This window comes from Silene latifolia, chromosome 11, assembly GCF_048544455.1.
Source record: "Silene latifolia isolate original U9 population chromosome 11, ASM4854445v1, whole genome shotgun sequence".
Lineage (NCBI taxonomy): Eukaryota > Viridiplantae > Streptophyta > Magnoliopsida > Caryophyllales > Caryophyllaceae > Silene > Silene latifolia.
Genome location: NC_133536.1, coordinates 110,528,819 through 110,551,359, shown reverse-complemented (window position 1 = coordinate 110,551,359; position 22,541 = coordinate 110,528,819).

The window sequence follows — 22,541 nt, the reverse complement described above, 5'->3', positions numbered from 1 at the left end:
TGTGTTGGTTATGCCCTTAAGGGGAATCCCCAGGATCCTAGACAGGTTTCCCTGTAGTAGTAGTCTCTGGAAGGACTTAGGGGTGAAGCAGTTTTGGGTTTAGTTGACGAGCCTTGAGCTCTTGTTTTAGACCTTTGACATTAGGTTTTGGTATTTTTATGTTTTGTACTTGTTGGTCCAGAAGTTTGGAGGGAAGAAACGTTGGTCATGGGCTTTGGACTAGTTGGTCCTGGACTTGGTGTTTTGGACTGACTTGTTTGGTGTTTTGGACTTGTCGGTCTGGGATTTGGTGTGTTGGACTTGTTGGTCCTGGGCTTTGTATTTTTGTACTCACTTGTCCAGGATTTATTGTGTTGGATGCTTTCTTTGGATTTTGGCCATTTAGAGAAATGGGTTTCAATCTTGTTTTGTTTTGATTTTAGCTTGGGTCTTGGCCTTGACGTTTGGTGAGTAGCCTTTGGCTTTGGCTTTTGCTTTGAGTGAATTGACTTTGGTTTTTGCTTTGCCTTTGGCTTGGAGTGAATTGCTTTTGGCTTTGGTTTTTGCTTTGACTTTCACTTTGGCTTTGGCCTTGAGTGAATTACTTTTGGCTTTGGTTTTTGCTTTGGCTTTGGGGAATGGATATTGGCTTGGGCCTTTGATTTGGCCTTTCGCTTTGACTTGGGATGAATGGCTATTAGCTTGGGCCTTTGATTTTGGCCTTTCGCTTTGGCTTCGGGTGAATGGCTATTGGCTTGGGCCTTTGATTTTGGCCTTGGCTCTGGTTTTGCTTTGGCTTTGGGTGAAAGGATATTAGCTCGGGCCTTTGATTTTGGCCTTTCGCTTTGGTTTTGCTTGGATCTATTAGTTCTTTGTTGTCCTTCGTTAGAGGATGGTGAAGGTGCTAGCGGGGATGTACCCGGTGGTGAGAGGTCGATTCTCAGTGATGGGATGTTTTTGTGGGGAATGGGCTTGCCTTCCGTCATTGATCATGAACAAAGAGATGTTCTGGTTTGTTATATGGGTTCGTCGTAGAATCCCTCTGATTGAGCACGTTCTAGATCGAGTGCTAATGAAAGGTTTCTATTGCCAGACATGGAATAGGTAAACAGAATGGACACGGAGTTTCGAGTCCTTCGCTTACTCGGTACGAAACGTCACTAGAGTGTACAAACATTGAATTGGAATATATATTGTTTGTTTTAAATCAATTCTCAAATCAATTATCGTTGTCAACGGGAAATGGTAAAGGGGAGAATATATGATAGTTGGAAATTGTGCTTTTATTTAGATAAATAAGAGATTAGCACAGACTCGATGGATACATGTGACTCATGGGGACAGCTGATGCGGGAGCATTGGAAGATAGCAAAAATGAGGTACTCATTAGTCGAAATGTAACTCAAATACCAAAAGGTTTCACAATGGGTTCGAGTTATGTGACGATGCTGAAATGGGAGTGCAACAAAGGAGGAAGCAGTGAAGGCACGGTTTCCAATGCCGTGTAGGAAACACGGAATTCCAGCCGTGTATGTTACACAGTTTTCCTAAACTGTGTAGAATTAGCTTAATTAATTTAATAATGTTATTAGTTTTCGAATAAGTTTAGGAAAGCTCTGTTATTTCCTAATTCTAGTTTTATTTAGTTTCCACAAATCAGATTTTTATTAGTTAATTATATAATAAGTTTTCTAGTTAGTTTAGGAAAGATAGCTTGAAAGATAAGTTGGGGAATTAGATCTCGAGTCAGATTGTGACATCGAGTAGGACTATAAATAAGGACCGATTGTGGCCTTATTTTTCAAAATATTTTAGAAATACAATAAAGTTTACAGTTCGTAAAACTTGTGTCAATCTTGCGAGATTAGATTAGGACTCTTCCTTGCGAGGCTGAGTTATAGCAAATCGAGCTATAACCTTGCGAGGTTAGAACAAGATGAGCTACTCTATCCCTTATTTTCGGTTCTTTATTCACAATATCCACATAATATCTCCAAATCACACATTACATTCACAATACAATCAACAATTCCGCTGCAAAATTCTACAAACCCTAATTCGTTCGTTCAAAACCTACGAATTCTATATCAAATTGCTATCAAAGCAAGGTTGAGATTTATTCCTTAATAGACCTGTCTTTGGAAGTTGTTAATTATGGTTAACGACAAAGATGGTAATGGCACTCCGAAAACATGGGAAGATGGTCATAACGAGTTAAAGACGGGGATGACTCATATGTCTTATGTTTTAAAGGAGATAGCAACTATGTTAAAAAACAAAGAGAGAAAGAAGCAAAGGGATTCGGACAGTCCACCCGGATCTGAAGAGGATGAGCAGCCAAAAGAAAAATCGAGGAACAAGAACGATGATGATCGAGGTTTAAAGCTCGATATTCCTGATTTTAATGGCGACATGGATCCAAAAAAATTCTTAGATTGGGTACGACAAGCAGAGAGGGTGTTTGAGTACAAAGAATATGGCGATAAGAAGCAGTTCAAGGTAGCAATTCTGAAACTTACTAAATACGCTTCTTTGTGGTACGAGAATTTAAAGAAACAAAGGAAGAAGGAAGGTAAAGCAAAGATTGAATCTTGGCTTAAATTGAAGAAGCATCTCATGAAGCGGTTTTTGCCCAAAGATTACGAGCAAGAAAACTACCTAAAGCTCCAATCTTTAGCGCAAGAAAGTATGTCTGCAATGGACTGCATCAAGGAATTTGAGAAGATGTCCATTGTTTGCGATTTGGAAGAGAAGGAAGAATTGAGAACCGCGCGTTTTATTCGTGGCCTCAATTAGAGCCTAGCACAACGGGTGGAAATCCAGAATTATGATGGATTTAACGATGTTTGCAGGCTGGCTCTTAAATTCGAAAAAGATGACAAGGGTAAGAAAGCATATAGAAATCAAGATTGTCCTAAGTAATCAGATTTTGTGTTCAAAAATAACAATCATACTATGAGCCCGAGTGGACCACAAAAAGAAGAGCCTAAGGATAAGGGGACGAGTGTGGTCGTGGAGCCTAAGAATGCTAGTTCAAGGCGGTGTTTCAAGTGCCAAGGCTATGGGCACATAGCAAGTGAATGCCCGCAAAAGAGAGCACTTACACTACAAGAATTGAGTGAGATGTTGCCTTGTTTTGTATTACCAAACTGTCCAGTAGAGTGTAAAATCAAGAACGATGAAACCAAAGGAGAGGGTGAGTTTATCACATATGATGTCGATCCAATGAGTGACGATGACCAACCAGAAGCAATGGTAAGAAATATGCATCTACAAGCTGGTCCAATTGAGCCTTTTGATGATGATAATCATGAAGAAGAGGAGCACATAGATGGCGGGGATGAACAGCTCAAGGTTAATGTAACCTCAGCCAAGGTTAATAAACCCTCAACCAAGGGTACTATAACCTCAGCCAAGGGTACTATAACCTTGGATAAGGTTAATGTAACCTCGTTTCAGGAAGTTTCAAATCTGTCTATTCATGAACCCAACAAAGCTAATCTGATGTTGGGTAACGTATTATTACATGGTAATGATTGTTCAAGTGATCACGACAAAGAACCATATCAATCTCCGCTTGATAAAGCGATTAACAAGAAGGTATATGTTGAAGATTATCAGTGTTATTGGTTTTTAAATTCGGTTCTTGTGGAAGCTCATAGTGGTCTTACTAGCAAAAGCAAATATTGTTTCAGTTTTTCTACACTTGTGCAAGGAGGGAGGTGGGGTGGAAGGCACAAAGACACGAGATTCAAAACACATATCCGATGCAAGGAAGGTACTGCCATTAAAGAGCTGGAAGGAACACTACTTAGGGTCACAATTACAATCATGGATAAGTTTTTGTTGGTCGTTTTTGATCCAGGTGGCTCGAAATTTGAGGGCAATTTTTTTTTTTTTAAAAAAAGGAGAGAATGATGCGGGAGCATTGGAAGATAGCAAAAATGAGGTACTCATTAGTCGAAATGTAACTCAAACACCAAAAGGTTTAAAAATGGGTTCGAGTTATGTGACGATGCTGAAATGGGAGTGCAACAAAGGAGGAAGCAGTGAAGGCACGGTTTCCAATGCCGTGTAGGAAACATGAAATTCCAGCCGTGTATGTTACACAGTTTTCCTAAACTGTGTAGAATTAGCTTAATTAATTTAATACTGTTATTAGTTTTCGAATAAGTTTAGGAAAGCTCTGTTATTTCCTAATTCTAGTTTTATTTAGTTTCCACAAATCTGATTTTTATTAGTTAATTATATAATAAGTTTCCTAGTTAGTTTAGGAAAGATAGCTTGAAAGATAAGTTGGGGAATTAGATGTCGAGTCAGATTGTGACATCGAGTAGGACTATAAATAAGGACCGATTGTGGCCTTATTTTTCAGAATATTTCAGAAATACAATAAAGTTTACAGTTCGTAAAACTTGTGTCAATCTTGCGAGATTAGATTAGGACTCTTCCTTGCGAGGCTGAGTTATAGCAAATCGAGCTATAACCTTGCGAGGTTAGAACAAGATTAGCTACTCTATCCCTTATTTTCGGTTCTTTATTCACAATATCCACACAATATCTTCAAATCAAACATTACATTCACAATACAATCAACAATTCCGCTACAAAATTCTACAAACCCTAATTCGTTCGTTCAAAACCTACGAATTCTACATCAACAGCTCCCAGTTGTCACTTAGGAATAAAAGGACAGACGCTAGGATAGATATGAGAAAGCCTAAGACTCGGACTCAATCGTAGATACGAACTCCTAATCATAATGTTCCTCCTCGAAGGTCCCTTTCGCAGCATCCAGCGGCTTGAATGTCTGGTCTTGAGCATTGACCCACTTGAGCACTTCATTCTCGTTGTTTGGAATGATATGAGGACAATAGTCCATGAGGCTTTCTTCTCCTTGCAGAAAGAGATGTTCATGAGGGTTGTTTTCATCACTTGGTTGGCCTAAGGATGAAGCTACCAGTTCATGGTTGTCGATCATATTTTGAATAACATGTTTCAGCTTGAAGCATGTTTCAGTGTCATGAACTTTTCCTTGATGATATTGGCAATAAACACAGCCGTCCCAGAAACGGGTTTTCCTGCTTTCAAGCGGGTCCGGGGTGGGCCCGATTGGTTGTAGCTTCCCTTCAGTCATGAGCTTTTGAAGAGCTGCGGTATAGGTTGTGTTGAGTTTGGTGAATGTCCATTGAGAACGCTCAACCTTGCTGTTTGACTTAAGACATTCAAGAGAATTGTCTTGACTGAGAGGTGCAACTATGATTTTGCCAGCTTCAATGATATCTTGAATGGCATGCTTGAGTTTGAAACAGGTTTCGGTCTCATGGCCCTTGCCTTGATGATATTGGCAATATGCATTCTTGTTCCAGAAACGAGTTCTTTTGTGTTCAGGTTTATCCGGAGTCAGACCAATGGGTTGCAGCATTCCTTCTGAAGCAAGTATCTCGAGAGCGGTGCCATATGTTATTCCCAGATCTGTGAAAACACTTTGATGTTTTCCCATGGTTCCAACATTGGTGTTTTTGGGGTTGTTTTTGTGAGTTTTGCTTTTGTTTTTGTCAATCCTGGGCGGAAGCAGGATTGGGTTGTTGTCAATGGGAAGTTTTTGGGATGTCGCTTGACATTTTGGAGGGGTTTTGGTGAGGTAATTTCATGTTCTTTGTTGGTGGGTTCATGGATTTGGGAAACATCGGATAATTCCTCATTTTCAACAGTTGTTGGTTGGTGAACGGAGGGTTGGTTTCCTTGATGGTCAGGTTCATTTTCGGTACTACCACATCTCTTCTCCAAATTAGCTACCCGAGTGTTCAAATCATCGATAGCCACTTATAGCTTTGAGAGTATGTTGTTGATGGAGACGGAGAGCATCATTATGGCGCTTTGCATGCCATCCTCGTCAATTGCATGAATTTTCTCATCGTCAGAAGAGATGAGGTGAGGGCAGTCTAAGGAAGATTCCTGACTTTGTCTAATAGGGTTTTCTGAAGGGTTGTTCTTGTTATTTGTTGAGGGAGGTTGTGGTAATTTGCCCTTTTCAATCATATCATGGATGACACCTTTCAGAGGGAGACACGTTTCAGTGTCATGTCCTCGACCTTGGTGATATTGACGAAACAGTTTTCCGTCCCATCTACGTCCTCGCTTGTTTGGTAGGGGGTCTGGAGTTGGACCAATTGGTTGGAGTTTTCCTTGGGAGATTAGCCTTTCCAAGGCTGTGGCATATGGCATACCCAAATCAGGGAAGGACCTATGAGGTCGTCTGGTTTTGGAAGCCTTCCAACTAGGGTTGGTTTTGTCGTTGGCAAGTAGTCGACTTTTAAGGAGCTTAACCCTTTGCTCAAGTTCAGAAGAGGGAAAATTCCCAGATACCAGTTTGTCCTCAACTTGGGAGAGACGAGTGCTCATGTCTTCCACGGTAGCTAGGAGTCGAAGGACCATGTTGCTGATTTCGGCAGAAGTCATGGCGGATGCAGATCGATCGGCTTCTTGAGTTTTTGGTTGGCGATCGATGGCACACAAGGGATTCCTATTTGACATAACGATAGGCGTTGTAACTTGTCTTGGCAGGGGATTGCACAAACAAAGGCAAGTACGACACATATGTGCAAAAGGCAGTTTTGTTGTGAAGATGCGACGGTGTGACTAGGTTATGAGTTCATTAAAGATCTTGAATGACCTCTTGTGTTTGAACTCTTGGTGCATGACTTGAATTTGGACTCGAGTGCCGACTTTGGCATAGTGATGCCTAGACAGACGACTTATGACTCAGTTTGGAGGTTTGTTGCTGGCGTGACGCCGTTGGACAATACATGTACACAAAGTTGACCTTTGACCCGTAATGTAGGGGAAATACGGGTTTAATACCCGAGAGGTTTTGACTCAACTAACGCCATTGGAGATGGTTGAACAGGTTAAGCTGATTAGACAAAAGATGAAAGCGGCCCAGGATCGACAAAAGAGTTATGCAGATTTACATCGTCGTGACATAGAGTTTCAGGTTGGGAACAAGTTTCTTTTGAAAGTGTCTCCTATGCGTGGGGTCATGAGATTTGGTAAGAAAGGGAAGCTGAGCTTGAAGTTTATCGGACCATATGAGATTTTGGATCGTGTGGGTGAGGTTTCTTACCGGTTAGCATTGCCAGCAGCTTTGGATAGAGTGCATAATGTGTTTCACGTGTCTCAGCTTTGGAAGTATGTGAGTGATCCTTCACATGTGTTAGAGGTAGAGAACATCGAGTTGGATGAGTCCTTGTCTTATCTTGAGGTGCCAATGTGGGTTAATATCCGTATACTACCCTTTAAATTTAGGACTATAACGTAAATTTAAACATGTGAATATGGTCATAAAACATAAATGCAAACGAGAAACGATAAGAAGCAAGTAACAACCTCGGGTCCTTTAAATTGCGGCGTAAAACGAGAAATCAAAGCGATTTCCTCCTAATCGTTGCACCCAAGACTTGTCCGAGATATGCCCTTGTGCTAGAACAGTGTTCTCCGATTGCCTTGCAATATAGGGAGAACTGATGTGAGTTTTGTCGAGATGAGAGATCTCAGGTTTTTCAGAGGAGAATACTCTTCAAAACCCTAATTTTTGTTTCAAATGATGATTAGGTCAAAAGGAGAGGGAGTCTCTCCTTTTGTTTGGTTCGGCCGGACCGAGGGCTTGCATGGGGAAGTGGGCTTCCACTTCCTCTTAATTTTTAGCTCGAGGTCCGATTCGCAAATGCTAGAATGTATATGACGGGTTTGTATTATAAAACTCATATCGGTTATCGGAAATTAAGGCATCGACTAATAATACGGGTTAGTGAATTATTAATACGTGTCCGACAAAACAAAACGATATTGTATAATTATATTCAATATACATTTAATTAAATATAAAACGCTTATATTTAATTTTACGAATTAACCGGTTAATTCGCCTTAGCCCATGATATTTAATCCGTATTAAATATAATATCTCAACATCACATATTTGACTAATTATTAGTCAAATAACTCGACTAACCGGTTAGTCAAATTTGCATCTACATGACTTTGTATTTTCATCTTCACGTCTCTCTCAAACGTATCCTATAGGTGTGACTTTTAGGGACCAGTTGATCACCGCCATCCGTATGACAATAACGTCAAACTTATCTAGCAAGCCAACCGTTATTGATAAACGTGGATCAACTGATAATAATACCAAAGTATGCCCTTTGATCCTTTTAGAGGTTTATAAGTCCTTGCACTAACAGTTAAGGACACCAACCCCAACAAGCTCCCACTTGTCCGTACAAGTGTATGTGCAATGACGTTATCCGCACTAACCGGAGGACACAAGCTCCAACAAACTCCCACTTGTCCGTACAAGTGTATGTGCGATAACCGATCCTCATATTCATTTAAAAATTTCTCCCACTCAATGTAAAACAATTTGCAGATCCGGATCCGCAAAGGTCGTATTTTACAATCGATCAGTATCAAGAGTGGTTTCCCCGACTAGAGAGTAACTTAACCGATAAAACGAATCCGTATCCGAGCATGGCCATGCATTTCGATTCTGACTCCTCGAGTGGCCCCGAGAAATATCGAGTACCTGATAAAGGCTGAATATTTCCTTCAACTCGACTCCTTCCGATCTAGGCACAGCATGAAATGACCCAGAAAAAAATCTACTTGGCCCCTGTTACGGATGACCGTGAGAAAGAAACCAAAGTCACCCAAAATCTGCCGTAGTCTCAAGAGACAATCGATAGTCAAAAGAATCGACTCTTAGGATCACCATGGAAGTCCTATCCACGACCAAGACAGCAACGAATGTTATAAAACATTTAGGACTCCACGTCGATGTCACAATAGTGTCCTACGAAATATCCGTATAAATCGCCTCTGTGATTGGTCACAACCGGTTGACTTATGGCTCGTTGAACCCACCATCAACCAACGTCACAAAATAATTGCGAGTTATCGCTCATGTGGGCAATTAAGGACTGAAAAATATAATGTTCGTTCAGTTCACTTTGTGGTGTTCAAAATTTGTCGTACAAATCCACATGAAAAACAAAATATATATATAAATATCAAAACGATGATGTCGTATAGGGTACAAGGGAGAATGAATCTGATCCATAAAAGAGTACTACGACTTAGGAACACGTTTGATTCCCATGGAATTTACGTGCCCTTCATGCTTATCTTGTCGTAATGCTTTAGTGAGAGGATCTGCTATGTTATCATCAGTAGCAATCTTTTCTATCACTACTTCCTTTTGCTCCACGTAATCCCGGATTAGATGAGCTTTCCGTTGTACATGTCTAGATTTGTTGCAAGACTTAGGCTCCTTAGCTTGGAAGATGGCACCACTATTGTCGCAATAGATGGTGATCGGGTCATTCGAACTAGGCACTACAGATAGTCCATGTAAGAATTGACGCATCCATATCGCTTCCTTTGTTGCTTCAGACGCGGCATAGTACTCGGACTCGGTCGTAGAATCTGCTAATGCTTTGTTTCGAACTCTTCCACTGATCATGCAGACCATTAAGAGTAAAAACGAATCCATCGAGATTTCGAGTCATCTCGATCCGTTTGGAAGCTAGCATCTGCGTAACCGGTTGCGCATAGCTTTTGATCGCCTCCATAAGTCAATGCCCAATCTTTAGTCCTCCGGAGGTACTTAAGAATGTTCTTGACAGCCAACCAATGTGGTTCACCTGGTTCTTTGTTGGAATCGACTTGTCATACTCAATGCATATGCCACGTGCGGACGTGTGCATATCATGGCATACATGATTGATCCTATAGCCGAAGCATAAGGAATCCGTGTCATGCGCTCTTTCTCTTCCGGTGTCTCTGGTGCCTGAGACTTGCTCAAATACACCCCTGGAGCCATCGGAAGGAACCCCTTCTTGGAGTTAGTCATGCTGAATCTCTCTAGGACTTTGTCTATGTAAGACTCTGATCGAGAGATAACATCCGTCGTGATCTATCTCGATAGATACGGATGCCTAGAATTCTTTGTGCCTCTCCCAGATCTTTCATCTGGAAATGGTTTTTCAACCATACTTTCACCGAAGTTAAGAGAGGTATGTCATTCCCAATCAGGAGTATGTCGTCAACATACAATATTAGGAAGACAATCTTGCTCCCACTCGACTTGATATATAGACATGGTTCCTCGACCGATCGAGTAAATCCATTTTCTTTTATCACTTGGTCGAAGCGATGATTCCAACTCCTTGATGCTTGCTTAAGTCCATAAATGGAACGCTTAAGCTTGCACACTTTATTAGGATGTACTGGATCGATGAAACCTTCGGGTTGTACCATGTACAACTCTTCCTCCAAAAAGCCGTTTAAGAAGGCGGTTTTCACGTCCATTTGCCAAATTTCATAGTCATGAAAAGCGGCAATCGCTAAGATAATCCGAATGGAACGCAGCATGACTACGGGTGCGAAAATTTCATCGTAGTGCAAACCTGGCACTTGGGTGAAACCTTTAGCAACTAGTCGTGCTTTGTAGATATCTTGCTGACCTTCCACAGAATGCTTTATCTTGTAAAGCCATTTGCATTGAAGGGGACGAACCTTAGCAGGTAAGTCAACAAGATCCCACACGTTGTTCTCGTACATGGAGTCCATCTCGGATTGCATGGCCTCAAGCCATAGCTTTGAGTCAGAACTAGTCATGGCACCTTTATAGGTTGCGGGTTCACTACTCGTTAAGAGTAGAACGTCATCTATGTCATGTTCCTCGACCATACCAATGTATCTGTCCGGAGGAATAGAGACTCTACCCGACCTCCTAGGTTCCTCAGGAATGTTCACCGCAGCCGGGATTGAAGGAATTGGTTCCTCCAATTGTTGCTCGGTGTTTGGTTCTGGAATCTCCGACAGGTCGAAGGTTCTATCACTCTTTGCATTCTCGAGAAATTCCTTCTCTAAGAATGTCGCACTAGCCGCAACAAAAACACGTTGTTCGGTTGGCGAATAAAAGTAATGACCACGTGATCCTTTAGGATAACCTATAAAGTATGTCTTGACCGATCGCGGGCCGAGCCTATCTTCAGGTCTCCACTTGACATAAGCCTCGCAGCCCCAAACCCGTATAAAGGACAAGTTAGGGACCGTTCCCTTCCATAGTTCATATGGAGTCTTGTCAACAGCTTTAGACGGACTTCGGTTAAGTATTAGAGCGGCTGACAAAAGAGCATAACCCCATAATGAATCAGGTAAAACCGTGTGACTCATCATGGATCGAACCATATCAAGTAGTGTTCGATTTCTCCGTTCGGACACACCGTTCACCGAGGTGTTCCAGTGGAGTTAATCGTAGGGCAATCCCACGTCCTTTGGTGTTGATCAAACTCGTGAGAAAGATACTCGCCACCACGATCCGAACGCAGTGTTTTAATCTTTCTACCTAATAGGTTCTGTACCCTATTCTGGTATTCTTTGAATTTCTCAAAGGATTCACTTTTGTGCTTCATTAAGTAGACATAGCCATATCTACTCAAATCGTCCGTGAAAGTGATAAAATACCTATAGCCTTCTCGTGCGGTGATTGACATAGGACCACATACATCCGTGTGTATGAGCCCTAATAGGTCGGCAGCCGCGCATTCCAACACCTTTGAAGGAAATCCGAGTCATCTTACCGATGAGACATGATTCACACGTGCCAAATGATTGAAAATCAAAGGCCGAGATAGCTCCATGTTTGATGAGCCGTTTTACGCGTTTCTCATTAATGTGTCCCATACGGCAGTGCCATAGATACGTTTGATCTTTGTCACCTACCTTTAACTTTTTATTCATTACGTGTAATATTTCGAGGTCGATCTAAAACATAAATTCCGTTCATGGAGACTGCCTTGCCGTAAATCATATCGTGTAATGAGAAAATGCAAGCATTATTTTCTATTACAAATGAAAAACCAAGTTTATCAAGCGCAGAAACTGAAATAATGTTTTTCGAAAGACTAGGTACATAATAGCAATCATATAATGACAACTCAAATCCGCTTGGAAGTCGGATCACATATGTCCCCTTGGAGATGGCGGCTACTCTTGCTCCATTCCCAACACGCAGTCCACCTCACCCTTTACGAGGGGTTCGATGTTTCGGAGCCCCCGCACATGATTACACAGATGAGAACCACAACCAGTATCAAGTACCCAAGTTCCGTAACTTGCGTGGTTAATCTCAATCATATGAATAAAAGTAGAAGAAGAAGACATACCAACAAAGTTTAACACGACCGCTTTTAAGTCCTCATGATAAACAGGACATGTGCGTCTCCAATGCCCAGTCATGTGGCAGTGATGGCATTCCATGTTATCTTTCTTGCTCTTTGTCGCGCCTGATGAGTTACTCGACTCACCAGGACCACTCTTACCTGAGCCCGACTTCTTGAACTTCGCCTTACCTACTGTTAGGTTTGCCGGAGCTTTGCCCTTACCTTTCCCTTTGTTTGACACAACGAGAACATCCTGTTGAGCTCCCACTGAACTTCATGTCCTTCTCGGTGCATGCGAGAAGGGAGTGCAGTTCATGGGGAGTTTTCTTCAAATCATTCATATAGTAATTCGCTCTGAATTGCGAAAAACCATCGTGGAGTGAATGAAGCATGCGATCGATAACAATGTTCTCGCTGATGTTACAGTTAAAGGTCTCCAGCTTCTCGACATTCTCAATCATGCTGAGAATGTGTGGGCTAACCGGTTGGCCCTTCTGGAGTCTCGCATCAAAGAAGCGAGTGGTATGCTCATAGGTCACGATTCTCGGTGCTTTCGAGAATTCCTTAGTGAGCGTGGTGAAAATCTTGTTTGCACCTTGGGCTATGAAGCGTTTCTGCAAATTGGGTTCCATTGCAAAAATAAGTACGTTCTTTACCGCACCCGCTTCTAAAGCGAAATCGTTATACTTGTTGATTTCGTTAATTCCAGCCGTGGGGCCTGGGTTTTTACGGCATGGGCTCAAGCGATATTTGAGCTTCCGTCGTCCAAATGCGGCATTCCGTAATGCTGCCTCCCAGTTCTCAAAGTTGGATCCATCATTCTTCAGTCGAGTAGACTGATTCATCTGACTCATGAAGATCCGAAGCCAGGACTCACGGTCCAATGTGGCACTTGGCATTGGGTTATCACTTGAACCAGCCATTCGATGTTTAGCAGTTTAAAACGTGATCTACACTGAAAAAGAAAGAAAAACAAAACGAAATAAGCAACTCATCGAGGTGATTTAAGTCTATTTTAAAATTCATTTTAAACATGTAGACTCTCGCACTTGCATAATTGATCTCCCTCAAGAATGATACAAGTGATCCAAGACTCAATTTCTGTAAATTGATAAGCCAACTGTTTAGCTAATTCTTCCGGAAGAACTCTTGGTCGATAGATTTCAGTAAATCCTATCTATAGTCCACCATAGTCACGGGATCGTATTTAGTGACCATAGTGTTGAGATAAAATAGGTCAATCAGTTCCAACTTACCCGACGTAGAAGGGGTCATAGTATGCCTACCGACGAAGAAGGGACTCATTGGAGTTTGACCTATAAAGACCGTTCTCAATTTTGGTTTATACGAGGAAGATCCCATCAACTAAGTTTTAATTCATTTTAAGTGAACGAATAACTAGCGTCTGTCGTGAACGAATTAATTTAGATGATGGCTTTTAAAACGTGTGACATGAGAATGTCAATGAAAACTAACTCGTGACCTCTATATGTGTCAGTTTTCATGCAATAATTAGGTGGTTTGGTTTTTAGGCGGAATATGATGCATTTAATCGTTGCGAAAAATAAATAAAGGAATGCAATACGTAAACAAAAATTTCCTAGTGTGGCCTATCCTAGTAAAAGAACATAATACAACTTTGGAATCCACCGTTGGACCCGAAAAGCTTGTCTTGATGTTTCATCTTGATCCAAGTAGCGGGAGTGAGCATCTGGTCTCCATCTTTGGTCTTCTCAAAAATTACAATTAAAATTACAAAATATAAACCTATTTACATTCTAATTAAAACTGTAATTACAAGTAAAAAATCCAAAACGGAGATACAAGATCTCAAAATACAACCAAGACCGTGTTCCATCATTACGGTAACACGTTCTACTAAGGCACACTAAGTTACAACCGTTTGTAAAATTAAATACGTAATTAAAAGGCATTCACGGCATTCATAAATTAACGATAAATAAAAATGCATCAACTAAAAAAAAATTCATTCGTGACATAATTCCGTAATTATGTTAAATTTATCCAAACCACCTTTTAATGATTAAAATTCGTGTGATAAAACCGCTTCTATCAATTAATTTTAATCTATTATAATCCGTCATTTTAAAGACGCTTTAAAACAACTATATGGTACGTGTGTGAACCGTTTCACAATCATAGCGAGTGTACTATATCAGTATAAAGTACATATTGAAGCCAAAAGAAAATTTAAATCAAAAGAAACAAATTTTCAAAGCTGTTAAAGACAAAATCCCTCGATCCAGGGACATAAGTGCTCGATCGAGGGACAGGAGGGCTCGATCGACTGAACTGCAAGTCGATCGAGAGGTATGCTAATCAGGAGGTGCTCGATCGACTAAACTGGTGGTCGATCGATTACCTATATCAGCAAAACTACTCGATCGAGTACGAGGACAACTCGATCGAGCAGCCGGGTTTAGAAAGGGGTCGATCGAGTACAACAGGGACTCGATCGAGCAAATGGTTTTTGAAACGGGGTCGATCGAGTACAACAGGGACTCGATCGAGCAAAAACAAGACAAAAAAAACACTCGATCGATTGAAATTTTGTTCGATCGAGTACAAAACTTTCTGAAAACTTCCAAACCCTCGTGAAACAAGTTTTATGATACAAAACCATAACAATTTTGATCAAAAACGCATAAAATCAATTTTAACAATTGACAAAAACATGACATATTGTTATAATTTCAGTATAAAACAACAATATGCAAAAACAAAACAAAAACAAGGTGATTAAACCGTGTAAAACATGACACGGTTTCAACAAGAACAAAAACCCGAATCAGCCGTGTACACATGGCACGGAATTCGAAGCAGAAAAACATCGTTTCAAAAACGTTTTATGAAAAACACATAGAAAATTTACGTGGCCTCGCTCTGATACCACTTGTGGGTTAATATCCGTATACTACCCTTTAAATTTAGGACTATAACGTAAATTTAAACATGTGAATATGGTCATAAAACATAAATGCAAACGAGAAACGATAAGAAGCAAGTAACAACCTCGGGTCCTTTAAATTGCGGCGTAAAGAACAGAAATCAAAGCAGATTTGCTCCTAATCGTTGCACCCAAGACTTGTCCGAGATATGCCCTTGTGCTAGAACAGTGTTCTCCGATTGCCTTGCAATATAGGGAGAACTGATGTGAGTTTTGTCGAGATGAGAGATCTCAGGTTTTTCAGAGGAGAATACTCTTCAAAACCCTAATTTTTGTTTCAAATGATGATTAGGTCAAAAGGAGAGGGAGTCTCTCCTTTTGTTTGGTTCGGCCGGACCGAGGGCTTGCATGGGGAAGTGGGCTTCCACTTCCTCTTAATTTTTAGCTCGAGGTCCGATTCGCCAAATGCTAGAATGTATATGACGGGTTTGTATTATAAAAACCCATTATCGGTTATCGGAAATTAAGGCATCAACTAATAATACGGGTTAGCTGAATTATTAATACGTGTCCGACAAAACAAAAAGATTGTATAATTATATTCAATATACATTTAATTAAATATAAAACGCTTATATTTAATTTTACGAATTAATCAGTTAATTCGCCTTTAGCCCATGATATTTAATCCGTATTAAATATAATATCTCAACATCACATATTTGACTAATTACTAGTCAAATAACTCGGACTAACTGGTTAGTCAAATTTGGCATCTACATGACTGTATTTTCATACTGTCACGTCTCTCAAACGTATCCTATAGGTGTGACTTTTAGGGACCAGTTGATCACCGCCATCTGTATGACAATAACGTCAAACTTATCTAGCAAGCCAACCGTTATTGATAAACGTGGATCAACTGATAATAATACCAAAGTATGCCCTTTGATCCTTTTAGAGGTTTATAAGTCCTTGCACTAACTGTTAAGGACACCAACCCCAACAGCCAAAACAGATTCTTGATCGCAAGGTTAGGAAAACTAGACGTGGGGAAAACGGTGTTGCTTAAGGTTCTTTGGTCTAACCATGAGGTTGATGAGGCTACTTGGGAGGCGGAGGAAGCTATGAGGGAGCGGTATCCGTCTCTTTTTGATCAGGTATGTGTGTTTACGGGGACGTAACCATGTTTCTTTTAGGGGGTTAGGAGATAGTCGCATATGGTTTTTATATGGTTTATGTTGGTTTTAGTATAGTTAGTAGTTGCTTTGAGTCGGTTTGAGTGTTGGTTGGGAGTTTTGTTTTGTTTTGAGTTTTGTTTTGAGTTTTGTTATGTTGTTGTGTCGGAAGGGAGATAGTGTGTTTTGTTTTTGTGTATGAGTTGAAATTCGGGGACGAAGTTCTTTTTAAGGAGGGAAGACTGTAATACTACGGTTTTCTATGTCTATGTGTACTCTATCGAGTGGGACCTACTCTTTTGAGTAAGTAGCTTTTTACGCAAAATACTAGTCTGCCTGATGGGTACTCGATCGAGTAAGTGTGACACTCGATCGAGTAAGAGGCACTCGATCGAGTAAGAGACATAATCGATCGAGTAAGTGTGTTTTACGGGATTGTTTAGCCGGGTTTTTTTAATAACGCGAGATTAACATAAAAGCTTCCGTCATTACTTCCTAAACACTTTTATCATCCTAAAAGCTTTTCAAGAAGAGAACAAAAGGTACGTTGTTCGCATCTCTCGCATTATTTGCAAATCACAAGGCTAGGATCGTCGGATTGTCTCGTTCGTTATACCGTTGTGATTATTGCGTCAAGGGTAAGCTTCTTGTATAATTTTTATAGTATTTCGTTGAGTTTGGTTAAACCCTAATTGGGTAGATTTGGGGGATTTGGGGAGTATTATGATGTGTTGGCAGTAATTGTATGTATACATGTTATAGGAGGAGGATTCATAGAGGAGAAGTTCTGATTAGCTGCTAAACGATCTCAAGTGAATGCTAATCCAGGTAGGGTTTCTCTACTCAGTATTGACTACATGGTTGTGTTGGTGATTAACTGTTGTTGTATATTGTATTGGCATTGGATTATAAATTGGTGATTGTTGATAGTATAATATGATTATTGTAGAACTGTTTGTGGTTTACGAGGTGCGTCCTCGGCTGAGTAGAGTCACTTGCGGGAGTGGCTTCATGCCCTTGATTCGCCTTCTGTGGAACCCGCCACATAAGGGATGTGCACATTAAGGAACATGGGTTTATCGCTCGGATGAGATGAGCGGGGCTTAGGTGGGAACGGCTGCGGTCCCCCACTGGCGGTGTGGAATACTTGTTGCGATGAGTATTCTGGCAGGACTACAGACATTAGTGTGTAGTGAGGTGTGTGATGATGTGACGGAGTTTGTGGATTGGATTAGTTTGTAATGTTGTTTTATTGCAGCTGTTTGTTTTGTATAATCAGTACTGACCCCATTTAATTGTTTTAAAAAACTGTGGTGATCCTTTCAGGGATGGTGAGCAGTTATTGAGCAAGTATGAGTTGATGCGCATGGGATAGCTGGGTTGAGTCATCACGAATTGTCTTAGATGTCTTCCGTTGTGTCGAACACTCTTTCGTTTGTTTAGTTGGTTTAACATTTTGAGAACAGTTGTACTTTTTACATTATCAGTTTTGGTTGGACTTTTATCTTGTTAAACTATTTAATAAAGTACGTTTCGTTATTATCTATTTGATATACATTGACTTGGGTAACCGAGATGGTAGCACTTCTATGCCTTAAGTGGTCCTGGTAAGGCACTTGGAGTATAGGGGTGTTACATTGTAAAGGATCAAAAGGATGGTCGTCAATGTCTAATGCATTTTTGGAGAGTACTTCGTTCACTCTCATGTGTTCATTTATATTTGTTATCATAGATTTTGTTTTTGTTTTTGTTTAGCGCTGCCATTATCGTCTTAGCTCCACATATCCATAACGTACTTTGGCACAAACCATTTCTATCCCTTTAACCCATTTGCCACCCTTATTGTCCTTGATACATGTACTTTTGTCTACATATTGTGATTGCATATTAGTTGGGGAAATCTGTATCACATTAGATTGCATGCAGGTTTCATAAGTTGAGTGAGTGTTTCTACTTCTTTCTATCTTCACATATATCTCACCCCTTATGAGTGCTTGAGTGAATCTGCGAGAATCCGACTAATTTTTCTTGCAAGATCGAAAGGTATTTGGCATTTGTCTATAGTATGGTGACTTGAGATTTGAGCTGCATTTTTTATTTCCCATACCTTTGAATTTGTTTTATTGGTACACTTTGGTCATTGCTTTGTTCCGGATACGGATAGCTTGGGAGTTGTATGTTCATCAACATTAGCTTTGAGTTGTTTATTCGCCATTTGCATGATTGTCCTTTTGTACTGTGTGTTGCTTTGCTTGAGGACAAGCACATAGATGGTTTGGGGGAGTTGGATGAGTAATAATTATATACATATTTATGCCTCCACTTAATTGCTTTTGATGAGGTTTTCGTGCTAAATTATATCATTTACATCCCTTTTATGTTAGAACGATGATACTTCCGCCATTTGATGTTTAATGCAGGAATGATGCATTTGAGGAGCAAAGGTATGAAATGGGAAACGCGGAGTAGGCATGAAGGAATACACAAAGCATGGCATGGGAATCCGTAAGAATAAAGGAAGAGAAGTTAAGAAGACAACACGAAGAAAAGGGGTTACTTATGAATTGATTGTTAAATTGCTTTTAAATTATTGTTTAATTATCGTCTTAAATCTAATTGATTAATTAATGATCTGAATTGATTAATTAGTCTAGCATAAACTAGGATTATCACCGACATGGTTAAGACTAGTATAGGCCACGATAATTGAATTAGACCGACTTAATAATAGCAATTGCATGTGAAGTTAGATCTAAACCGACATATTAGAATCGACCGATCATATGACTTTCAACAATATAAATTGCTCAATCAATGAATTAAATTTTACCCTTTGATGACTACCTAGTGAACCCGATCCCTAGACTATTTAATATTAATGTTATTCATCTTTATTTACTTGCAGTTAGTTGTTAGCATACAAACAATCAAAACGCCCAAAAATTGGTTACTTGACAGACTTAAATATTAACAAACTAGAATAATTGCCTCGCCTCTCTGTGGATTCGACCCTTCTTACCGCTAGCTATTAGTTAGTAGTAATTTAGATTTACTTTGATTAAGGTGATACGACTTTAGCCTTATCACTCATTCACCCCTACTCAACATACACGTTTGTCCATTATCATACTAGTTAAAGTACATCACAATATTTCCCTCTATTTACACATCATGATTAGGGATTTACCAATTTGACCTTTATCATACCAGTTAAAGTAAATTGATTTGACATTGCTTATGTGATTTGAATCTAAAACTTGATTCAAATAGACATTCCAAATAAACTTCAAATATATTCCAACAAATATGAAATAAACAACAAATGTTTCTTAATTAATCGACATTAACATAATTCTAAATAAACTAACATCAAAGTTAGTATTCCCTTCTTGGTCGACGACAAATAGAGCCTTGAACACTCCTATCACCCTCGAGCAATACGTCCCAAAGACGTTTCTTGTATCTGTCCTTTAGTTCCATACCCTTGACCACTGCTGGCCAATTTTCAAGATTCGGGCCGTTGACAGGAGCATAAGACTCTCTTAAAGCTCTAACGCCAGAGAGGAATTGACAGTCCATGTCAGCCTCTGCGTATAGATTTTGTTTATTTGCTACAACTTGTCGGGCAATGCTGTCTCGTTCAGACATGATGAATTTCATTTGTTCTTCTGCAACGTCCAGACTCTCTTGTAGTGACTTCGCATTTGCTTCAGAATTGACCAGTCTCTCATACGATTACTCTTCACGTTCTTCTAAAGCTTCGTTCTTACCAAGCACCTCAATAAGATGTTGTTCAAGTGAATCTTTTAGGCGTGTCATTTTGTTGATATCAAACTCTATGTCAGCGAGTTTTTGCTCAATTTATGGCATTATTTGCATGTTGGTAATGGAGGAACTCATTATGCACTTGTTATACATAAACGTGATTTAAAATATTTTTAAATTTCTTTGTACACTAAAAGATCTAGCATTAGCCATACCAATTATATGCAACGTATGAATTACTTTTGCAAAAAAAAAAAAAAAAAACATTAACTAGAAGACCTTTGCAATAGAGTAAGAGTAGTTGCAATTTTTTAGAGTATCAAAATACATCAGTTTTTCAGATAAGAATAAGAGCAGTTGCAATTTGAGTGTGTTGTATTGTGTTTATATAGGGAATGAATGTTTATAATGGCATTAATTAATTATCTTTTCAACACCTAAACAGTTGCGTCATTTCAATAAATTTGACAGTCAGTCACAATTCCATGAACAGTGGTGTCGTTTCACATGCATTAGTTTATTAATTTCATTATTACTTGATTTGAATGGGACATTGTAAATAAACGTAATTTATATTGTAGTCACAGAGATGGGACATTTCATTGCATGATTTATTCAGCACAAAATATTACAAGTCATTATTTAGTTTGCTTATTTAACACTCTATGTAACTATATTGAAAGAACATTAAAACATAATACTATGTGCATTTAGAATTTAATTAGTTTAATAACATAAGTTGTACCAAAGGTACATTCTGAAGAGATTAAATGTATATCATATGACATTGAAATAATTCAAAACTATAGCAGGATATCGTAATATTCGAAATGGACATTTAAAATTAAGAGCACGTACAACGCACATTAAACTGTTTGATTTAATAGAATAAAAGCAAGTTCGACTGCTGGTCGGGAAATGGATGAAGGGATAGAGTCAAAATTTGCTTCTTTACCGTCTACAACGATAAGGTTTCCTAAGTTAGGTGCAAAATGATACTAAAATAGATGCAATGCCCTCCTTGTTAATAAATTGTCTGTCAAGTAGCACACGCACCTTCTAAGAACCACTTCATTGTCCCTGGTAGTCGTCCTAACCCGGAATGAAATGGTAGTTTGTAATCTCCTTTCATATTCCTCTGAGAAACGGACTGCGTCGTTGTGTAAGATAAACATCATTACCCAGCACTTGCATTCTACTTCCATGTTAGCTCTGTCAGGCTCATTAACTTTTTCAATGATTTGTAGCATGTAATGTTCATGTTGTAGTACTGTGTTTTTGGCGTTATTGTCCCGCGCTTCTGTGTTTATCTTATCCTTCTTGTTAAATAACCATCCTAGAACTGTCTTCTTTTGCTCTATATAATGTTCAATAAACTGTTTCATGTCTTCCTCTTCACAATTTATTACCCATCCCAAGCAAAATAATGACATGTTTCTGTGTGCATACAGACGAAGAATGAGTTATAATTGAACACACAACGACAATCATTTCTTCAACATTCATACCATAGACTTCAAACAACATATCAAAACACACAATTATAATCAGTAATTTACAATTGTAAGTAGCATGTATTTATTTTAATCCGACCACATAAACAAATTCACTACAAATTTTTAGTCAACTTCAAATGAACATCCCATTAATTTGAAAACGAAGATAAACAGACAAAATAAAGGCGGAGGAATATAACCTAATTTTGGCATTCAATTATATTAATAAAATATAAAACCAAAAAATAACTCAAAAATAATGGACAAAATTCAGCACAACTTACTAAATGAACGTGATTAGCAAAAAATGTTGTGACATGGAAGTCGAGAATAATCCAGATTTCCGCATCAAATTATTGATCGTGAAAGATAAAAACTAAATAAAAATTCCAAAACAATGGACAAAATTGAGTACAACCTACGAAATGAATGCGATTAGGAGAAAATGTTGTGAGATGGAAGTGGAGAATAATCGAGATTTCCCAGCAAATTATAGAGCGTGAAAGAGATGGTTGAAAGATGTATTTTAACTGACTGTTTGCTTAGTAAAGTTGGAACGAAAGAAGTATGCATTATCTATTTTAGGTCTAATTGTGTATAATAATTAAAAATAAAATATTAAGAAGCACATATGATGGGGCAAGTGAGTGAAATAGTTGTGGGGAAAATATGAAATGCTAGTGAAATTAAAAAGATTATATATTTGCACGATTCGAATATTAGTATATGCTTTCAGCCCTCTTCTCAAATAATCAGTTTAAATATTATTGTATTTATTTTGCGTTATCCACTTGTCATCCGACCAAACATGATTTATATTAATTGAATCGATTGTCAGAGGCTAAAGGGAGAAAGTAAAACAGAGTGTACATTTGGATTGCTTGAAATGAACATTGTACTATCTAAGCAAGCACATCATCAATTGCTTTAGATGTAACCACTGAAGTATTGAAGAATACATCGTTGTATGATTTGTATAACATTG